We start from the raw sequence: 19,073 nt of genomic DNA, 5'->3' as shown, positions 1-19,073 counted from the left end.
GACACCTCACATTGAGTTCAGAATCAAGAAAGCTTGTATGGCCTTCGGGCAATGCCGGCGTACTTTTGGTACAACTTGGGGTCTAAAACCCAAGTATATCAAATGGATTTACACAACTGTGGTTCGGCCAATATTGGCTTATGGATGTCTTGTGTGGTGGCAAAAGGGTGAAGTGAGAACGGTCCAATCAAAATTAGGCCATCTCCAAAGGATGTGCTTAATGGCGATGTCTGGAGCGTTCTCTTCAACTCCTACGGCAGCGCTAGAAGTTCTCTTTGACGTTGCCCCACTACACATTCATCTCAAACAAGAAGCCCTTTCTTGCACTTACCGGTTACGGGTACTCGGTCTACTAGAGGAAACTCCTGTGAACCGCAGTTCAACACACACCTCGTTGTTTCCACTTTTGGTGAATTGGGACAAAATTGTCCTTGCTCCAAGTGATCTTACAATAGCTTGTAATTTTCCATATAGGACATTTTCCACGAAATTCCCTTCCCGGGAAGAGTGGACATCTGGTTATCTGGAAAGAAGTATTTCAGACGGCATCGTATGTTACACTGATGGCTCCCTTCTCGAAGGTCGAGCAGGTGCTGGTGTTTATTCTCGTGAGCTAAGGCTGTATCAGTCTTATTCACTTGGTAGACACTGTACCGTTTTTCAGGCCGAAATCTTTGCTCTTATGTGCGGAGTGCAATCAGCACTTCAGCAGCACGTAATGGGCAAAGTAATATACTTCTGTTCAGATAGCCAGGCTGCTATTAAAGCACTTGCTTCGGCCAACTCCAGGTCGAAGATAGTTATCGCTTGTCGAACTCAAATCGAGGAGCTGAATTCAGCAAACGCTGTTCACCTTCTATGGGTACCTGGCCATTCTTCCATCGCTGGAAATGAATTGGCTGATGAGTTAGCTCGCTCTGGAGCATCACATGACTTCATTGGCCCTGAGCCAGCTATTCCGATATCGAAGTGTTGGATTAAGCTTCAGATTCACACCTGGGCTGTCACTCAACACAGACAATATTGGAATAGTTTGGAGTCATGTCGTCAAACCAAATTGTATAGTGCTGAGCCATCTCTACGGGTGGCGAAGTATCTAACTAATCTGTCTAAGCAGAATTGCAGCATGCTGGTCAAAGCATTGACTGGCCACTGCCGACTCAGCTATCACATGGCGAATATTCAGCAAGCTGATTCATTTGCCTGTGATAGCTGTGAATCCGATTATGGAACTTCGTATCATTTGATATGTAACTGTCCAGTTTTCGCGCAACTGCGTTTCCGAGTATTCGGTAAACACTTATTAAGTGAAACTGACTTCAGAAACCTGAATCTTCAGGATATTCTGTTGTTCTTAACCCGCTGTGGTAAAGAGCTATAGGCTCTCTTTCGTTTTATGCGTTATTACAGTGCCCTTTTCAGGGCGCTGTTTGAACCCATTGTGGTACGCTTGTGCGTTAGTACCCTCTTCCAGGGTATTTTTCCTATTTCCCTACCTGTCCCTATCCCCATCCAAATCCTTTTTCCTTCCTTTTCCCTCAGGTAGATGATGAAATAGGCTGTTATTTTGGCGATGGCACAAATGTCCCAAATGGAGTATCCTAACGTGCCTCTGGAGCCGGCCTTCTGATACCTGATACCAGGTATACAATGTGATGCTTGTTTCGACCAACTCTAACACGTAGAAAAAGGCGTTAATGCCAAACGTTATTTTAGCGACACTACGTGCTAGATTTTTCAAAACATATGAAGCTGAGCATTGTATAGCCACCCACGATTTGTACAATCGTTTTTTCTATGCTTATGCTATAATCGTATTATCACTCGTCTGAGTCATAGCGGAAAGTCTAAAATAGGAGCCCCTACCCGAATGCAGTTTTACCCTATAACCTCCCAGTTCATTGCAGAACGTGAAAACGCCATCCACCGAAAGGCTGTCTATTGACTTATCATTATATTCATTTATACTTGCTTGATGGAAAACGAAAGCCTCCTCTGTATGTCGCGCGTCCGAGGATAGCTTATCTATTGCTATAGTACCTAGTTGAAAGAAGCAAACGAACCAGGAGGCACAGGATCGTATGATGTCATGACAGCACCACCAGTCGTAAATCTATGCATGGTGTTTCTCTCTCCACAGTAACCATATCAGATAGCAAGCGATACGATACGTAATGTATTTTTGATGTACCATATGTCAAAGCTGCAATGAATGTGTCACTGGCTGTATGGACGTAAAACCGATGGGCTGGATACGTATTATTACAGGTCCTGTTTTCCCGTCGTCATATGAACTTCTGTACAGATGCTTGTTTTATTTGATCATCTCAGTTCGAAATCACACAGTGACATCCGATGACCGAATAGCGATGCACAGTTTTGATCTGATCATGCTGAGGGTAACGGGTTCGATTTTCGGTCGGCCCAGGAACTTTTCGTTAAGGAAATTTCCTTCGCTTCCTTAGGCATAAAGTATCTTCGTGCCTGCCACACACGATATACACATGCAAAATGGTCATTGATTCAGAAAGCTTTCAGTTGATAACTGTGGAAGTGCTCATAGAACAGCAAGCTGAAAAGCAGGCCTTGTCCCAGTTGGAACGTTACGCCAAAAAGAGTAGACAGTAGAGTTTTGATTTGGGATCAGAATTATTGTAGTTTTTTTGTAATATGAATACATGCTAAGGAATGCATGTTCTCAATGCATCGGTAAAGCATGCAAAAAATAACTCATCTATCAATTACGACTTAATTAGCAGACGAGTTCATGCTGAAGAACAACACTCAATCATAATCACTTAAAACCTCACCGAACTGCAACGACGAAGGGTTAGGTTTCACAATGTCCACTCACGAAACCGACCAAAAAGACTAATTCATATCCGCGCGCTGCTGGACCGGACATCCCTCCGATGCGGAAGGTTGGGGCAAAAATAACGCAAAAACAAACAACCGACTCCCAGAGCACGTTAACTCTGTCGAGTTCCGCTCCGGCATTCCTTTGCCATAATCATTTCATCATCATCCATCGTTGACTCCATGGTCGTCGTCGTCGTCACTCGTCTGAGCCTTTGTGGTCGTCACCCAGCCCCAACCAACCATAGAGAGTGAGTGAGTGTAATATCCAAAAGGCGAGGAAGTTCGTTTTATTGTTTTCTGATGAATTTCATAATGAAACAACCGTAGCTGAATACGTTATGAGGGGTACCCTTCTGGTTCTGGTGCCGGAGTGTGTCCGTTGGATGACTGGTTTTCGTTCAGGGTGTATCCATCTGGTCCTCCCGTCAGCAGCAATCGGTTCGGGGATTATGCGGATCAGATGAACGAGATTCCGACACAGTATTTGGCTCAATCCTGCTGCCATCGTTGAAGTAATTTATTTTATTTTTTGTTTCGTTCTGATAAGCTTGTTCTTATCCAGGAGGATGCAGCAACACAGTGGCTTTATCTGCCAACAACGACTGTGAAATTTCAATACATTGTAATAACCATAAACAGCACATGCTTCCCTGGTCGTAGCTGCAATAAGTGCACTAGTTTATTACCGGTTGAAATTAATGTCAATATTCTGGAATTACTCATACACACCGGGTGAATAAAGCTCAACATGGTATAGATTTTCATTTTAAAATTTTTAGCAGTAGAAACATGTGCTTAGAATGTCCATTAGTTCGAAATGATACACACCAGTCAACGATACCGGTGCAGTGTCTGCAAGACACCTACGATTACTAATTCACACACGCAGGACAGGAATACTCGAGCACTTGGCGATTCATGCGGATCCAATCAAGTATTTGATTTTCGTATTCGGCCTGAATTAGAGAAGACACGAATGTACACTCCCGTTCAAAAGTTTGGGGTCACCCCCTCAAAAACATGTCATTTTTTTAGGCCCATATCTCCGCCAATTTGCGTCCGATTTCAAAACCCTAGGTTTCATTCAAAAGATAATAAGTCAAAGAAACTTTAAACATGATTTAAAAGAAACTTTTTCAAAAAATTTTGTATGTAAACTTAACCCAAAGTTGCCAAATTTTCTAAAAAATGCATATAAACTTACGGCAGTGTCGCTGGAAGTTGTGTCGACCAAATTTTAAGATGAGAGCGGTAATATGACCCATTTTCTATTAGCTTCCAACTGCTTTTTACAGAACTTAGCTAAAAAATCTAGAAAAAAAGTTATTAAGTAAATTAATCCTTGATGTCATCGACCAAAAGTTTGGGGTCACCCCTCAATATGATGTATCGGCCAAAAGTTTGGGGTCACTTTCGTAAAATATGGAAAAGTGATTTGGTGATATCTTTGTCATCTATAGTTCAATTTTAATTACTTTTGGCTCATTTCAAAGATAATTAACTAAATTTACGTTTGATGTCTTCAACTTAACGTATTTAACGATTTTTGTATATAAAAATGTTATGTAAAGTTAGCACATTTCACCACGCTTCAAAAAATGAGGCAACTTTACGTAAAGTTTTAGTATGTAAATTTCAACAAATATGTGTGGTTCAATGTCTATGGAGTAAGTATCATTCATTTTGTTTCAAATAAGCCAAGAAGAATTAAAATTGAATGAAAGATGACAAAGATATCAACAAATCACTTTTCCATGTTTTACGATAGTGACCCCAAACTTTTGGCCGATACATCATTTTGATTGGTGACCCCAAACTTTTGGTCGATGACATGAAAAGTTAATTTACTTAATAACTTTTTTTCTAGATTGTTTAGCTAAGTTCTGTAAAAAGCAGTTGAAAGCTAATAGAAAATGGGCCATATTACCGCTCTCATCTTAAAATTTAGTCGACCCCATTTCCAGCGACACTGCCGTAAGTTTATATTAATTTTTTAGAAAATTTGGCAACTTTGGGTTAAGTTTACATACAAAATTTTTTGAAAAAGTTTCTTTTAAATCATGTTCAAAGTTTCTTTGACTTATTATCTTTTGAATAAAACCTAGGGTTTTGAAATCGGACACAAATTGGCGGAGATATGGGCCTAAAAAAATGACATGTTTTTGAGGGGGTGACCCCAAACTTTTGAACGGGAGTGTATCTACAAGCCTTATCCACAAGAATCCCAAGAGAGGTACTCCGATGATCATACTTTTATTAGGGATCGTCCATAAATTACATCACGTACAAATTGCCCATTTCCTTTCTCTCCTTCTTCACCCTATGTCACAGAAATAATGTATTATTGTAGACTCCAGAATAAAAGATTTACTATTACTTCGCAATAATAGTTTATTAGGTGCTTCTTCTTTCGAAATCTAACAACGAATGGACAGGAAAATTCTTCGAAACTCATGATATTTGCAAGGTCTATTGCCTCTTTCAGAAGGTGCCGCACGGGGCCGACCGAGCTGGTAGCTTTCTGGAACGAAATGGTCTCTCTGGATCGGGGTTCACAGACAGTCTTTGAATTCGCTAGAGCTTTTGTTCAAATTCATCATTAGACTCTATGGTAGCTTCTGGTGGAGCTCAGATGTGTCACATCTTTGGTCTTCATGAACTACATCTTCATCAAAATGCGGACGTGTTGTCTGCTCTCGAGGAGTATTTGCCATGGTAACTGAGTGGATTGACTCGCAGAGGATTGTTCAGCATTAAATCGATAACGTAATTGATTTGTGTTTGACCGTATCAGCTTCTCACGGGATCCGAGGTGCAGGAACATGCAGTAGTTGACAAATCCTTTTCGCTCTACAATCCTTCCAGGAATCCATGATTTCTTGTTGTTTGTGTGGCACTCAGCATAAACCATATCACCAGGTTGAAACTCACGTTTTATAGCTCCATAGCATGTTTTGCTTTTGCTCTGTTTCGGTTCACATGTGAGTTTTATCAGAAGGTCCATGGTTGTGCGAGCTTGTCTGCGCTGGAGTTCTTGATTGTGGCGTGCATTGATTTGTTGTACATATAATTGCGAAGTGGTGTGCAAACATAAATATTTTGAGATGCTCAATACATAGTTCGTGTGTTCTCCCCTCCACAAAGATTCTTGAGTCCTGAGCTGCTTTTGAAATTTTTCAGGAACAACAATACGATCGCCAAACATCAAACAGTTGTCGATTACCTGCTAACTTCAGCATCAGTGCCATTTACCGATTATTTTTCTTTCAGGAAGTTTTTATTTATTTTTTTAATTCGTTAATTTTAACTAATGCTAATTCTTTACACTTGATCCTTGCGAGTTTCAGCAACAATCACTGTTGAACGTAACGGCTGGCTTGCAAATCGTATTGGAGATAACAGCTTTGACTTTGTTTTCCACATGTATTGCTGCGAGAACGTAATATCCATTGGGTGGACATCAATCGAGATAAGGCGCCGTCCACAATGATTGTAAGCAAGTTATCGAGAGGGGCCCACAGTTTCTTCATCTGCTTCATGAATCTTCCGTAATAATCGATGGCTTCTAAGTAAAATCGCAACTGCCTCACGTTCTTTGGTGAAGGAATTTGGGAAATCATCAATGTCTTGGATAGATCCGTCAGGATACCGTCTTTGTCCACCACGTATCCAAGAAACGTAACAGTAAACTTGCATTTTTCGATACTAAAGGTGGAATCCAAATTCCCTAATTCGCTCATAGACAGCACACAAAATTCGATCGTGTTCTTCTTTGTTCCTACCAGCAATCCAGGTCATCCGGGTAATGGTTCTCTCCCGGTCGGGATACCATACTGTCGATGATGCGTTAAAAAGTTCCTAATGTTGAATTGACTCCTGGTGTTAACACTGAAACTTGATGATTCAACTTGCAGATAGGTGTATGACAAGTTAAGGTGCTCCTGACAGCTCAGCGAAGAGATTATCAGGTTGTGGGAAAGAATGTCGGTCGGATTCGAGAGCGTCGTTCAAGCCATCAAAATAGTCAAACTTCCGGAAACTTCAGTTGTATGGTAAAATCTTCTTGGGCTGCAAAACGGTGAGTCGATAAGGAGAGCGTCCAATATATTTAGCTCTGGTATCCACAAGTTCCTACCTCATGCTTTCACGGGTCGAGCGATGACAAAGACCGCCAGCTAAGAGTTGTGTACTTAGCTGGTAGTGCAGCCTGGGCACTGTTGTCCTTCTGACTTCAGCTAGATTGAGGAGGTACGATCCGAGCGTCTGTTCACCAAGGAGGTGCAGCTCAAACAGCGTCTGTTCTGGCATCCAGCGGCTGAGTAAGAAACGCTGCACCACGCCCAGCTTGATTCAAGGTGGTAGCCCCATCAGCGTGGTCGTCCCAGTGTTGGTTGGGACGTTAAACAGAACTGGCACGATGGCCCTCCGGCAAGACAAGAGTGTTGGCGTAGGCCCAATAAGCCACCCGTAAAAATCCCCATTGCGAATAACATAGGAGAAAATACGACTCGATACAATCGGCAAAAACCCACGCGACGAAATAAGGACTACGATTGGAAACTTGGAACATGGAATTGCAAGTCACTAGGTTTCGCAGGATGTGACAGGATAATTTAGGACGAACTACATCCCCGCAACTTCGACATCGTGGCGTTGCAGGAACTTTGTTGGACTGGACAGAAAGTGTGGAAAAGCGGGCATCGAGCGGCTACCTTCTACCAAAGCTGTGGCACCACCAATGAACTGGGAACAGGATTTATAGTGTTGGGAAAGATGCGCAAACGTGTGATCGGGTGGCAGCCGATCAACGCAAGGATATGCATGTTGAGAGTTAAGGGTCGTTTCTTCAACTACAGCATCATCAACGTCCACTGCCCACACGAAGGGAGACCCGATGACGAGAAAGAAGCGTTCTACGTGCAGTTAGAGCAAACATACGATGGTTGCTCGCCGCGTGACGTGAAAATCGTTGTCGGCGACATGAACGCGCAGGTAGGAAGGGAGGAAATGTACAGACCGGTAATCGGGCGAAACAGCCTGCACGCCGTATCGAATGATAACGGCCAGCGATGCGTAAACTTTGCAGCCTCCCGTGGTATGGTAGTCCGAAGCACCTTCTTCCCCCGCAAAGATATCCACAAAGCCACCTGGAGATCACCCGACCATCAAACAGAAAACCAAATCGACCACGTTCTAATCGACGGTAAATTCTTCTCGGATATAACCAACGTCCGCATATACCGCAGTGCGAATATAGATTCGGATCACTACTTAGTCGCTGTATGCATGCGCTCAAAACTTTCGACACTTATCACCACGCGTCGAAGTCAAACGCCGCGGCTCAACATCGAGCAGCTGCGTAACGTAAAAGTGGCTCAAGACTACGCGCAGCAGTTAGCAGTGGCCCTACCAACGCAAGAGCAGCTTGGCGCAGCTACACTTGAAGATGGCTGGAGGGACATCCGATCCGCCATAGGTAGTACCTCGGTTACAGCACTAGGCTTCGCGACTCCGAATCACAGAAACGACTGGTACGACGGCGAATGTGAATAGTTGAAAAACGAGAAGAATGCAGCATGGGCAAGAATGCTGCAACACCGTACGAGAGCGAATGAGGCACGTTACAAACAGGCGCGGAACAGACAGAACTCAGTCTTCCGGATAGACGTGTGCGCCGAATATTCGGCGTAAAATCGGCGTGCATCGGCGTGGGGCTTCTCAAACAATAATGAACAATGTAAACTACTTTCTAATGATTGGATTGTAACAAATGGACATCTAGCTATGTGCTGCTGCAGAATTTTTTTGGTTTTGATGATGATAGCGGCGTGCGGTTTTCACGCCGCCGCCGCCGCCGTTTGCCACGCCGACACGCCGATGCTTGCTGGATCGGCTTCAAACAACATAACCATAAACTTTTTCCACCAGTGCATGGGTATAACCCCCCTTTACCTATCCCCGTTTAAAAACTATAGTATTTTTGATTCTTGTTGGCTTGGGGAGCCACACGCCGATTCACGCCGATTTCTCATCGGCGCGGCGCGGCGCGGCGGCGCACACCTCTACTTCCGGATGAAGAAGCGCCAGCAGGAAGAACGAGATAGCGAAGCGATGGAAGAGCTGTACCGCGCTAAGGACACACGAAAGTTCTACGAGAAGCTGAACCGCTCGCGCAGAGGCTTTGTGCCACAAGCCGACATGTGCCGAGATAATCACGGGAATATTCTCACGAGCGAGCGTGAGGTGGTCGAGAGGTGGCGGCAGCATTACGATGAGCACCTCAATGACGACGTTGCAAGCACCGAAGGTGGCGTGGTAACAGATCTTGGAGTATATGCACAGGACGAAAGACTTCCGGCCCCTGACCTCCAAGAAATTGAGGAGGAGGTTGGCCGGTTGTAAAGCAACAAAGCCGCTGGAGCAGATCAACTACCAAGCGAGCTTCTATAATACAGTGGAGAAGCACTGGTGAGACACTACACTGGGTCATTACCAAGATTTGGGAGGAGGAAGTATTACCGGAGGAATGGATGGAAGGTATCGTGTGTCCCATCTACAAAAAGGGCGACAAGTTGGATTGCGAGAACTACCGCGCGATCACACTACTGAGCGCTGCCTACAAGATACTCTCTCAAATTTTATGACGCCGTCTATCACCGATTGCAAGAGAGTTCGTGGGGCAATATCAGGCTGGATTTATGGGTGAACACGCTACAACGGACCAGATGTTCGCCATCCGCCAAGTGTTACAGAAATGCCGCGAATACAACGTGCCCACACATCACTTGTTCATCGATTTCAAATCGGCGTATGATACAATCGATCGAGAACAGCTATGGCAGATTATGCACGAATACGGATTCCCGAATAAACTGATACGATTGATCAAGGCGACGATGGATCGAGTGATGTGCGTAGTTCGAGTATCAGGGACACTCTCGAGTCCCTTCGAATCTTGCAGAGGGTTATGGCAAGGTGATGGTCTTTCGTGCTTGCTGTTCAACATTGCTTTGGAGGGTGTAATAAGGTGAGCGGGTATAAACACGAGTGGGACGATTTTCACGAAGTCCGTTCAGCTGCTTGGCTTTGCCGATGATATTGATATTATTGCTCGTAAATTTGGCCAGGCGAATCGGATTAGTCATTAATGTGTCCAAGACCAAGTACATGATGGCAAAGAGCTCCAGGGAGGAATCACCGCGCCCGACACCCCGAATTCATATCGACGGTGATGAAATCGAGGCGGTTGAAGAATTCGTGTACTTGGGCTCACTGGTGACCGCCGACAACGACACCAGCAGAGAAATTCAGAGGCGCATTGTGGCAGGAAATCGTTCTTACTTTGGACTCCGCAGAACTCTACGATCGAATAAAGTTCGCCGTAACACGAAGTTAACCATCTACAAAACGCTGATTAGACCGGTCGTCGTCTATGGGCACGAAACATGGACCCTACGTGCAGAGGACCAACGCGCCCTTGGAGTTTTCGAACGGAAGGTGCTGCGTTCCATCTACGGCGGAGTGCAGATGGAAGACGGGACTTGGAGAAGGCGAATGAACCACGAGCTGCATCAGCTGCTGAGAGAATTGATCCGACTATTGATTTGAACAGACCCCTTGCTCTCTACCATCTTGTTTTAGGTTCACAATACTATGGCATTTTTCAACCAGGTTCTCCAAGGTGATCGTAGGTCCATCTGGTCTTGCCGGTGTGGTTTCTTCAGCTTCTAGCTTGGACATTAGCCTTGCTCGAATATCGGCATCATGAGGTGATAGTAGACCGGAAATGAATTGAAGAGCCTTGAGCTGGTCGCCGGATAGTTTCGACAGCTGAATTGCCTTGCAGTGCTTGTTCACCATTGCTACGTACGAGGTAAAGCCGTCTGCTTCGTTTTTGAAATACTGGAAAGACTGATACCTTGCATGAAAAATTTACTTCCTACAAAGTTTCCGAACCGTTTCTAGAGTTTGTCAACGGTTTTGTCCAGCTTGGTACCATTCCAGTTACATTAGGTACTTGATAATTTCTTGTCCGCCACAATACTTAAAAAGTGCAAACTTACTTTTACTCCACGCTTTACACTGTGCGACGTCATAAAGTATGGACGATGTAAATTGTAATGAGACTTCTAGAGGCTATAAAGCAGCATCCGAGATCATACTTGTCAACCGTCTACGACCGAAGTTCAAGAACGTGTTCAGTTTCAGTTATCAGTGGCGATTGATGCGTTTCAACATCCAGCGGTTTTCAGCATATGGTACGGTAGCAGACTGTCCCCCAGAAGCTGAACGAGCGGACAGGTAAGATCAAAGATGATGATGATGATGATGATGATGATGATGATGATTGAAGTGTACCCACCATCAGCGCAAGGATTACCTATGGCTGCAGAGTCACTCCGGGAGGGAATGATCTACCTGATGGTTTGTTGTAGCAGGGTGAGTTAAAATTCCTGAATTCCTTCGGTAGTCAACATAAAGTTGCTAACTCATGACAAAAGACTGGCTACTCCACGAACTTAAGTCCGGGCATCAGTTCATTTAACTCCCTTAGGCTACCCCCCCGTGTGTGTGTAAACCCCGTCATATACATATGGAAATTGTAATATAGTATAATACAAAAACAATGGAAAATTTAATAAGATAAATCTCAATTGATATCTCTACCCAAGTAACACAAAAAACATTTTTTTAAATCAAAATTTCAAGAGATATTATAACTGTAATGTAAGTGTTTCAGCAAAGAATAATAATTATTTTTATTCTTTGGTATCAGGAAACATATGTAGTTAATGTTGTAATGTTGGCCGATTAAAAACAACAAAAACAAATCATAGTCTGCACGATGTATTAAATGAGTAAATTTAACTAATCTATAACAAAACCGGAGCATCATGCAAATCAATCATGAAAGCAATAGTGTTGTTATTTCATAACAGCGCCTACTTAAAGTTTGCCGAATTATTGCAAAATTCAACACAGATTAATGCATAATTTTTGGCCCATATTTGGGTTGCCAGTGGTCAGAAAGATCACCGACACGGACTACATTGTCGAGATAGATTTGCATTAGCAATAAAATTTGTGCAGGGCGCCGTAGACGATGGCCAAAAAAAAGTTTGTTATGGGCAAGTTATTATTGAATTTCAGGACGCCCAGGACGCCATTCAAAATTTCGTGTACGGCCGAACAATAGCCATTCTTGAATAGCTTGTTGTGTTACTTGGGTAGTAAGTTCTTATTCAGAAACTATTTAATTGAAATACTGGATTGATCTCACCAAAATTTACAGTTAGACTCCACCGCACATCTCATCCGCATATTGTTTTGGCAGCAACCTTCGTGCAACAGAACCACCGAATCAATGGCACAATGTAGCTTCAGTTTCTCAGCGCTGCAGTTCCCATGCTTTCCTTGTTGGTTATCCGTGTTGCGTTGAACATTTCGTCCCTCGTCGATATTTTTTCATTCGCCCGACATCTCGGCAAAAGAAATTTTCACTTAATTTGACGCGAGAAATTTTCTTCACGTCCGTCACTTTCCACAGCACACTACGCGGACAGGTAAGATCAAAGAGAGCGATAATCTCAATACTCTGTGAGAGTTTATCCACGGAACGATGAGTACGGCAATGCGGGAAGAGATAAAAACTGCTCAAGGAACGGGTGGTTCGACGAAGAGTGCCAGAGTGTACCGGACGAGAAGAATGTTGCCAGAAGCCGAATGCTGGTGTAGGGAACCCGGCAGAACTGAGTGCGATATAAGGAAGCAAAAGAGAATATGAGGAAAATGTGATTGCTCAGGCGCAAGAGAGTATGGAATAGAATAATATGCGGAGGTTTTACGAAAAAACTGACAAAAACTTAACGTCGTTGAGTTTGTGATGTCCTTTATTTGCCGTAGGTTCTGTAGCCCACAAAGTTTAAAATTGATCAGCGCTGCAAAAGTTAAAGATGAAATTTAAAGACAAGTTGATGCCTACGCTTTATAACCTATCCATTTTAGCACCATTTGTATCAACTTCTGATTGCCTATGTGAAAGTTAATCTATTCGACCTGTATTGTAAACGAAACATACGAAAGACCTAAATCACCCGAAGCAAATTGCTACACTTTACAAGTGTAAACTTCCTACCTTTCCGCGCCTAGTGCTTTCTCCACCGAACTATAGAAATGATTGATTTAAAGCCTCAAGCAGGTTCATAAAAGATGCAGCATCTTACCAAACCACGCGGAACAAAAGGTTTAGCATCACCATCACACATTCCTATTATTCTGTGTCTGAATCAAATTCCTGCTGTTCGTCCCAAAGGACCCGACCGACGACGGCGGTATCGTAGGCTCAGGTGAGTTGCCTAGATACTTACCCAGCCGCCACACCGACGTCAAACACACATAATAGAACTCTGCTGCAAAACGTTCATACATTATGGATAGCATGGCATTGAATATAAATGTGCTGCTCCCGGACTACGGCATCAGGATTCTACCACCGGAGTTTGGCAGCTAGTAAGCAGAAAAGTAAAAGTTTTCGCCACAGTGCACCACATCGACTCCGTTTGCCCGAATACCTGCCAACCTACGTAGGCGATTTTTCAATAGTTCATGTGAATTTTATTTTCTCTGTTTCAAACAAAGCGGTTTTGAAGATTGCAAACAAATGTGGCGTGATGGGGACGAATAACTTTTTCAATCACGATGGGTAAATCGAAAAACTAAGCCATGAGGCAGAAATCTATTGGGACTCGGTAACCACTATCTGGGCATGGCGCAACACCACCGAGTGATAGAGAAGCGTGTGTACAGGGATCAATCGAGCATTAAATTTCAAGGCGAAAATTTACGCACTAAGCAGAAAGCCATATCCATTGATGCCGCTGGCGTTTATTGCAAATCACTCCAATAAATAATAATCCCTCCTGAAAGGGGTGGCAGCGGGAGGGCGAAAGATCAGAATAGGTGCTCCATGTGGGCTATCAAAAGTTATTTATCGAAGCTGTGGGTTTGGCACATGTATGGATGCAGCTGTGGGTAGGTATGCAGACACGTGATGGCTATCGATAGCATCTAGCTATTATCGTTGCATAGTGGGAGTGATTCAGAGAAGGATGGCTACAAATTTAAAATAAGTATTCAACCGATAGGTGCACACTAAGATCAGCTCGGTATTCTCCCCATCTTTTTACTGAGTTCTCAACAGCAGATTTAACTCGGTACGCTCGGTTATTTATTTTGCGGATATTCTGTAAATGAGTTACTGAGCTCAGCTCACAAACTGTCAAAAGTTACTGAAGCACGGTAAATATCGTTACTGGTGAACGGTAAATACGATTACCGAGTGTACCGAAATAAATCTGCTGTTGAAAACTCAGTAAAAAGATGGAAAAAATTACTGAGCTGGAACATCTGAATCTTAGTGTGTGCATATTATTATTATTGTTATTCGCCACAGAGTACAGGCCATACAGAGTTTTGAGGATCTACAGTTTACTGTGTATTCAGCTGTTAAGGCGAAACTGGAAGCATTTCCTCATTTTTTGGTTTTTGATTTTTTATTAAATAACGAAGCAATATTTTTGAAATCGGTTTTCGTACACATGTAGAGTATGGATCAGGGTATCTTCTGATTTTTTTACGCGGTAGAAAATGTTTTTCGTTTTTGCAGAAACCATTTTTGAACAAAATTGCACTAAAAAATGGTTTCTGCAAAAACGAAAAGCATTTTTGAGTTTTGGCAACACTGGTTTGCTACGTAAACAAACCAATTACTTTCGTTGCATTTTTTTCGAGTTTTTTCACGTTCTTTCGCAAAGTAAAAACGCGATTCGGCACTCTGAAGCCGCAGGTAGTTCCAAAGGACCCGAGTGGACAAAATGCGGCAACGGAAACGTCGCAAAAATCCCTCCAATCGAGACAGAAGCGCAGCTTAGAGACGGAGCACAACCTCAACGAACCGAACCTCCACCCACCCCGACCGAAGAGCCCGTACATTTCCGAAATGCCACAGACAAGCAGACGACCACCCGACCATCCACCCGGCAGTAGCAGCGGCTCACTTCAAAGCGGAATTAACGTAACCGTGAGTAACGAATTCGAATTACTATCGGAAGAAGAGGAGCACGACACAATGCCAACTCTTACCCCAATATTGGCTACGACGAGGACGGCGCCAAAATCAAAAAAGGTTCGTGTCCCACCGATAACGATTGTCAATCTATCAAGTAAGCAACTGCGAGAGCTGATGTCAAATAACAACATCGCACAGACGGACTACAACATGCGAATGACCAGGACGGGAGTGCAGCTACTGTGCATGAGCGAAGAAAGTTTTCACATCTCCGTGGATACGTTAAAAAAACTCAACATCGAGTTCCACACCTACACTCTCCCCTCCGAACAACCGGTGAGAGTCGTTCTATCTGGTTTACCGGTGTACGATATCGCCGAATTGGAGGAAGAACTTGCTACCCTCGGTGTAGTTTGTGCAGAAGTGAAACTACTTTCCCGCAAAGTCACTGGGCCCGAAGAAAGTGCTTTGTACGTGCTGAACTTTGTTAAGGGGAGCGCAAAATTGTCGGAGCTGCAAAAGGTGAGAGCAGTTTTCAACACCACAGTGAAATGGCGCTATTTCGAAAGAAGACCTACTGATGCCGTGCAATGCCACCGCTGCCAACGTTTTGGTCACGGAATGAGGAACTGCAACCTTCCCCCTCTGTGCGTCAAGTGTGGCGAAAAACATCACTCTGCTGAGTGCAAGCTACCGAAAAAGGCTGACCTGGAACGCGTCGACAAAAGTGAAACACGAGGACTGATCAAATGCGCTAATTGCAGCGGTCAACACACTGCCAACTACCGTGGTTGTCCCAGCCGAAAAGTCTACATCGAGAAGTTGGCGAAACTACGGACGGAACGTCGGCATCCAGCTCCCCCCCGCTTCTCTTTCGTACAACCGAGGGTCCTCCAACCAGCTCAACCGCTCCTCCTCCGCGTGGCTCGTATGCCCAGGTGCTACGAACACAAACAACCGTTAACCAAGATCTCTTTTCACTGTCTGAATTTTTGTCGCTGGCAAGGGAAATGTTCGAGCGTCTGGCGAGCTGCCAGTCCAAACAACAACAAATTCTAGCTCTTTTTGAGCTTACAACAAAATATATCTACAATGTCTAGTTTAGATAATTTGCGTCTCGCTAACTGGAACGGACGATCCGTTCATAGCAAGAAGCTTGAATTTTTTGACTTTTTAGTCCGTCATAAAATAGACATCGGTATAATTACGGAGACTTGGTTACAACCAAAAGTTCCTTTTTTCCATCCACACTTCTCCTGCGTTCGTTTTGATCGCACTTCCAGCGATGCTGAAAGAGGGGGGGGAGTCCTGATTGCGGTTCGCAAAGGCATTAAGTTTGCAGAGCTAAACATCTCTACCAAAATCATCGAAAGCGTAGGCATCACGATTAGCACGACGGACGGCAACGTTCACATCATTGCCGCCTACTTCCCTGGAGCGAAAAGGAGAGCAGTCTGGACACAGTTTCGTCGTGACATTTCAACTTTGACAAGAATGGCTGAACCGTTCTTTGTGGTGGGTGATCTGAACGCTCGGCATCGGCACTGGAACTGCTTGAAAGCAAACAAAGCTGGAACACTGCTGGTACAGGAGGCAGCAAGCCGCAACTTTTATGTTCATTTCCCGGACGCCTTCACTTTTCATCCCACGGGTCGCGGTCGTCCATCCACACTGGATCTTGCCCTTTCCAACAACCTGCTTGACATGACTAAGCCGGTCACATTGAACGAACTTTCATCGGATCACTCTCCGGTAATCTTCAGTGTAAGCCTTTCTGCTCCTGCTATACAGACATCTCCGAAGTTTCGTTGCTACGCGCGTGCAGACTGGTCTCGTTTCCAACGGGAAATCAACTCAAAGCTGAACCTACTTGATCCAGTCATCTCAACCTTTGACAACGAACATGCGATTGACACTGCAATTGAGTTTCTATCGAAAATCGTCGTAGACGCAGAATCAGTTTCGGTCCCTGAAGTACAACAACGACCATACCAAATTGCCACGATTCCAGAAAGTACCCGCAGACTGATCTCTTTACGAAACAAACGGCGGCGACAATGGCATAGAAGAAGAGACCCTATCTACCGGAGCATAGTGCTGTCACTGAACCGAAGAATCCGAGAGGAATGTGATCAGGCAAACTATAGGAAATTCCAGGAAACGCTCCGCACTCTGAACAACGATCGAGACACACTTTGGAGAATCTCAAATGCACTGAGGAAATCAACCAAATACAGCCCGCCATTGCGCCATGGTGATAACATCATCGCTTCTTCCTCAGAGAAAGCTCAGTTACTTGCCACGAGTTTTTCTGAAGCCCATACCAACCAAATGGCCGATGATCCGGAAACCGTGGTTGCTGTAAACACCTCCATCGCACACATCGATCAAATTCGTTTGACTGGTGCCCACCCATGGCTGATACATCCGAAAGAGGTAATCCAGATAATCCGCAGACTCAAGGCGAAGAAGTCTCCTGGTCAGGACAGCATCAGAAACTGCGTGCTCAAGAAGTTACCTCGAAAGGCCCATATCCTCCTCGCTAGAATCTTCTCTGCATGTATTCGGTTTGGGTACTTTCCCTCCTATTGGAAGCACGCGGTAGTAATCGCCATCCCGAAGCCGAACAAGGACTCTACGAATGCGACCAATTACAGGCCAATTAGCCTACTCTCTGCCTTCAGTAAGCTTCTCGAGCGCATAATCTTGAAACGTGTCGAGCAACACCTAGAAAACACGCAGATTATCCCCGATGTCCAATTTGGCTTCAGAAGAGGGCATTCCACCAACCACCAGCTTACCCGGCTTGTGAGGGAGGTTCGAAACAATTTTGCAATGAAGAAGTCGTCAGGCATGGTGCTTTTGGATGTCGAGAAGGCATACGACTCCGTATGGCAAGAAGCGATCTTGCACAAGATGCTACTTGGGAACTTCCCCTCTTACATTTTGAAAATTATTCGTTCGTTCCTGATAAACCGATCGTACCACGTGTCTGTTAACGGTCATACATCCACCAGACACGAAGTACCCTTTGGCGTACCTCAAGGTGCAGTTTTGAGTCCGACTCTTTACAACATCTTCACCGCCGACCTGGTGATGCTAGATGGCGTTAAGTATTTTCTTTTCGCCGACGACACCGGGTACATTGCAGCGGATTCGGACCCAGTTATTGTAGTTACTAAACTCCAAGCAGCCCAAAACGCTATCGAAAACTACCAGCGAAAATGGAAGATCAAAACAAACGCTAGTAAATCTCAAGCAATTTTCTTCACTAGAAGGCGAAGCCCGCAAAATCTTCCGCAACAAAAAATCTGCATCTGGGGTCAACAAATTCCATGGTCGGACGACGTGGGTTATCTGGGTCTTACCCTGGACCGAAGGCTGACCTTTGCCACTCACGTGAAGAAAACTCTGGACAAGTGCGACAGGCTTACCAGAATGCTATACCCGCTTATCAACAGGCGCTCACACCTGGACAAGAAGTCGAAACTACTCCTCTACAAATTGGTGTTCATGCCGTCGATGACGTACGGTTTTCCTGCCTGGTTCGATTGCGCCGCTACCCATCGTAAGAAACTCCAGGTGAAACAAAACCGGTTACTGAAGATGATGCTCAATCTGGACCCGTTTCACCCCACCGAAGATGTCCACAGATTAGCGACGGTGGAACTCATCGACGAATGGATCGAACGTGTACTCCCCAAGTTCTGGTTGGGATGTGCAACTTCAGCAAACCCGTTGCTAGAACAACTGATGGCGCGCAGACTGTGATATTAGCATAAGAATATTTTTACCTTTCCTCCAACTATCCCAACTCTATTTCCAATTTCGGAAGGGTTTTTCAATAGTTTTTCCTTTCCAATGTTTATTTCATCCCATGCTACCAGTAAATTTTTGAATATAGAATAACTAAGCTGCTGCAAGGAAGTCCAAATCTCAGCTAAGGAAATTATATCACATTTGTAATGCTAAAATAACTTGAAAATAAAATGAAAATGAAAATGAAATGAAAAGCATTTTCTACCGCGTAAAAAATTCAGAAGATACCCTGATCCATACCCTACATGTGCACGAAAACCGATTTTGAAAATATTGCTTCGTTATTTAATAAAAAATCAAAAACCAAAAAAATGAGGAAATGCTTCCA

At 44.2% G+C, this 19,073-nt stretch overlaps 1 protein-coding gene across 1 annotated transcript in view; it reads right to left on the bottom strand.

The window, feature by feature from the left end:
* Nucleotides 1–19,073, bottom strand: part of LOC109431463 (protein timeless homolog) — a 259,401-nt gene that overhangs the window by 145,582 nt on the left and 94,746 nt on the right. The gene's annotated exons all lie outside the window — the stretch shown is intronic.

This window comes from Aedes albopictus, chromosome 1, assembly GCF_035046485.1.
Source record: "Aedes albopictus strain Foshan chromosome 1, AalbF5, whole genome shotgun sequence".
In the NCBI taxonomy this organism is placed as follows: Eukaryota; Metazoa; Arthropoda; class Insecta; order Diptera; family Culicidae; genus Aedes; species Aedes albopictus.
This window is presented reverse-complemented; position numbering and strand designations above follow the sequence as displayed.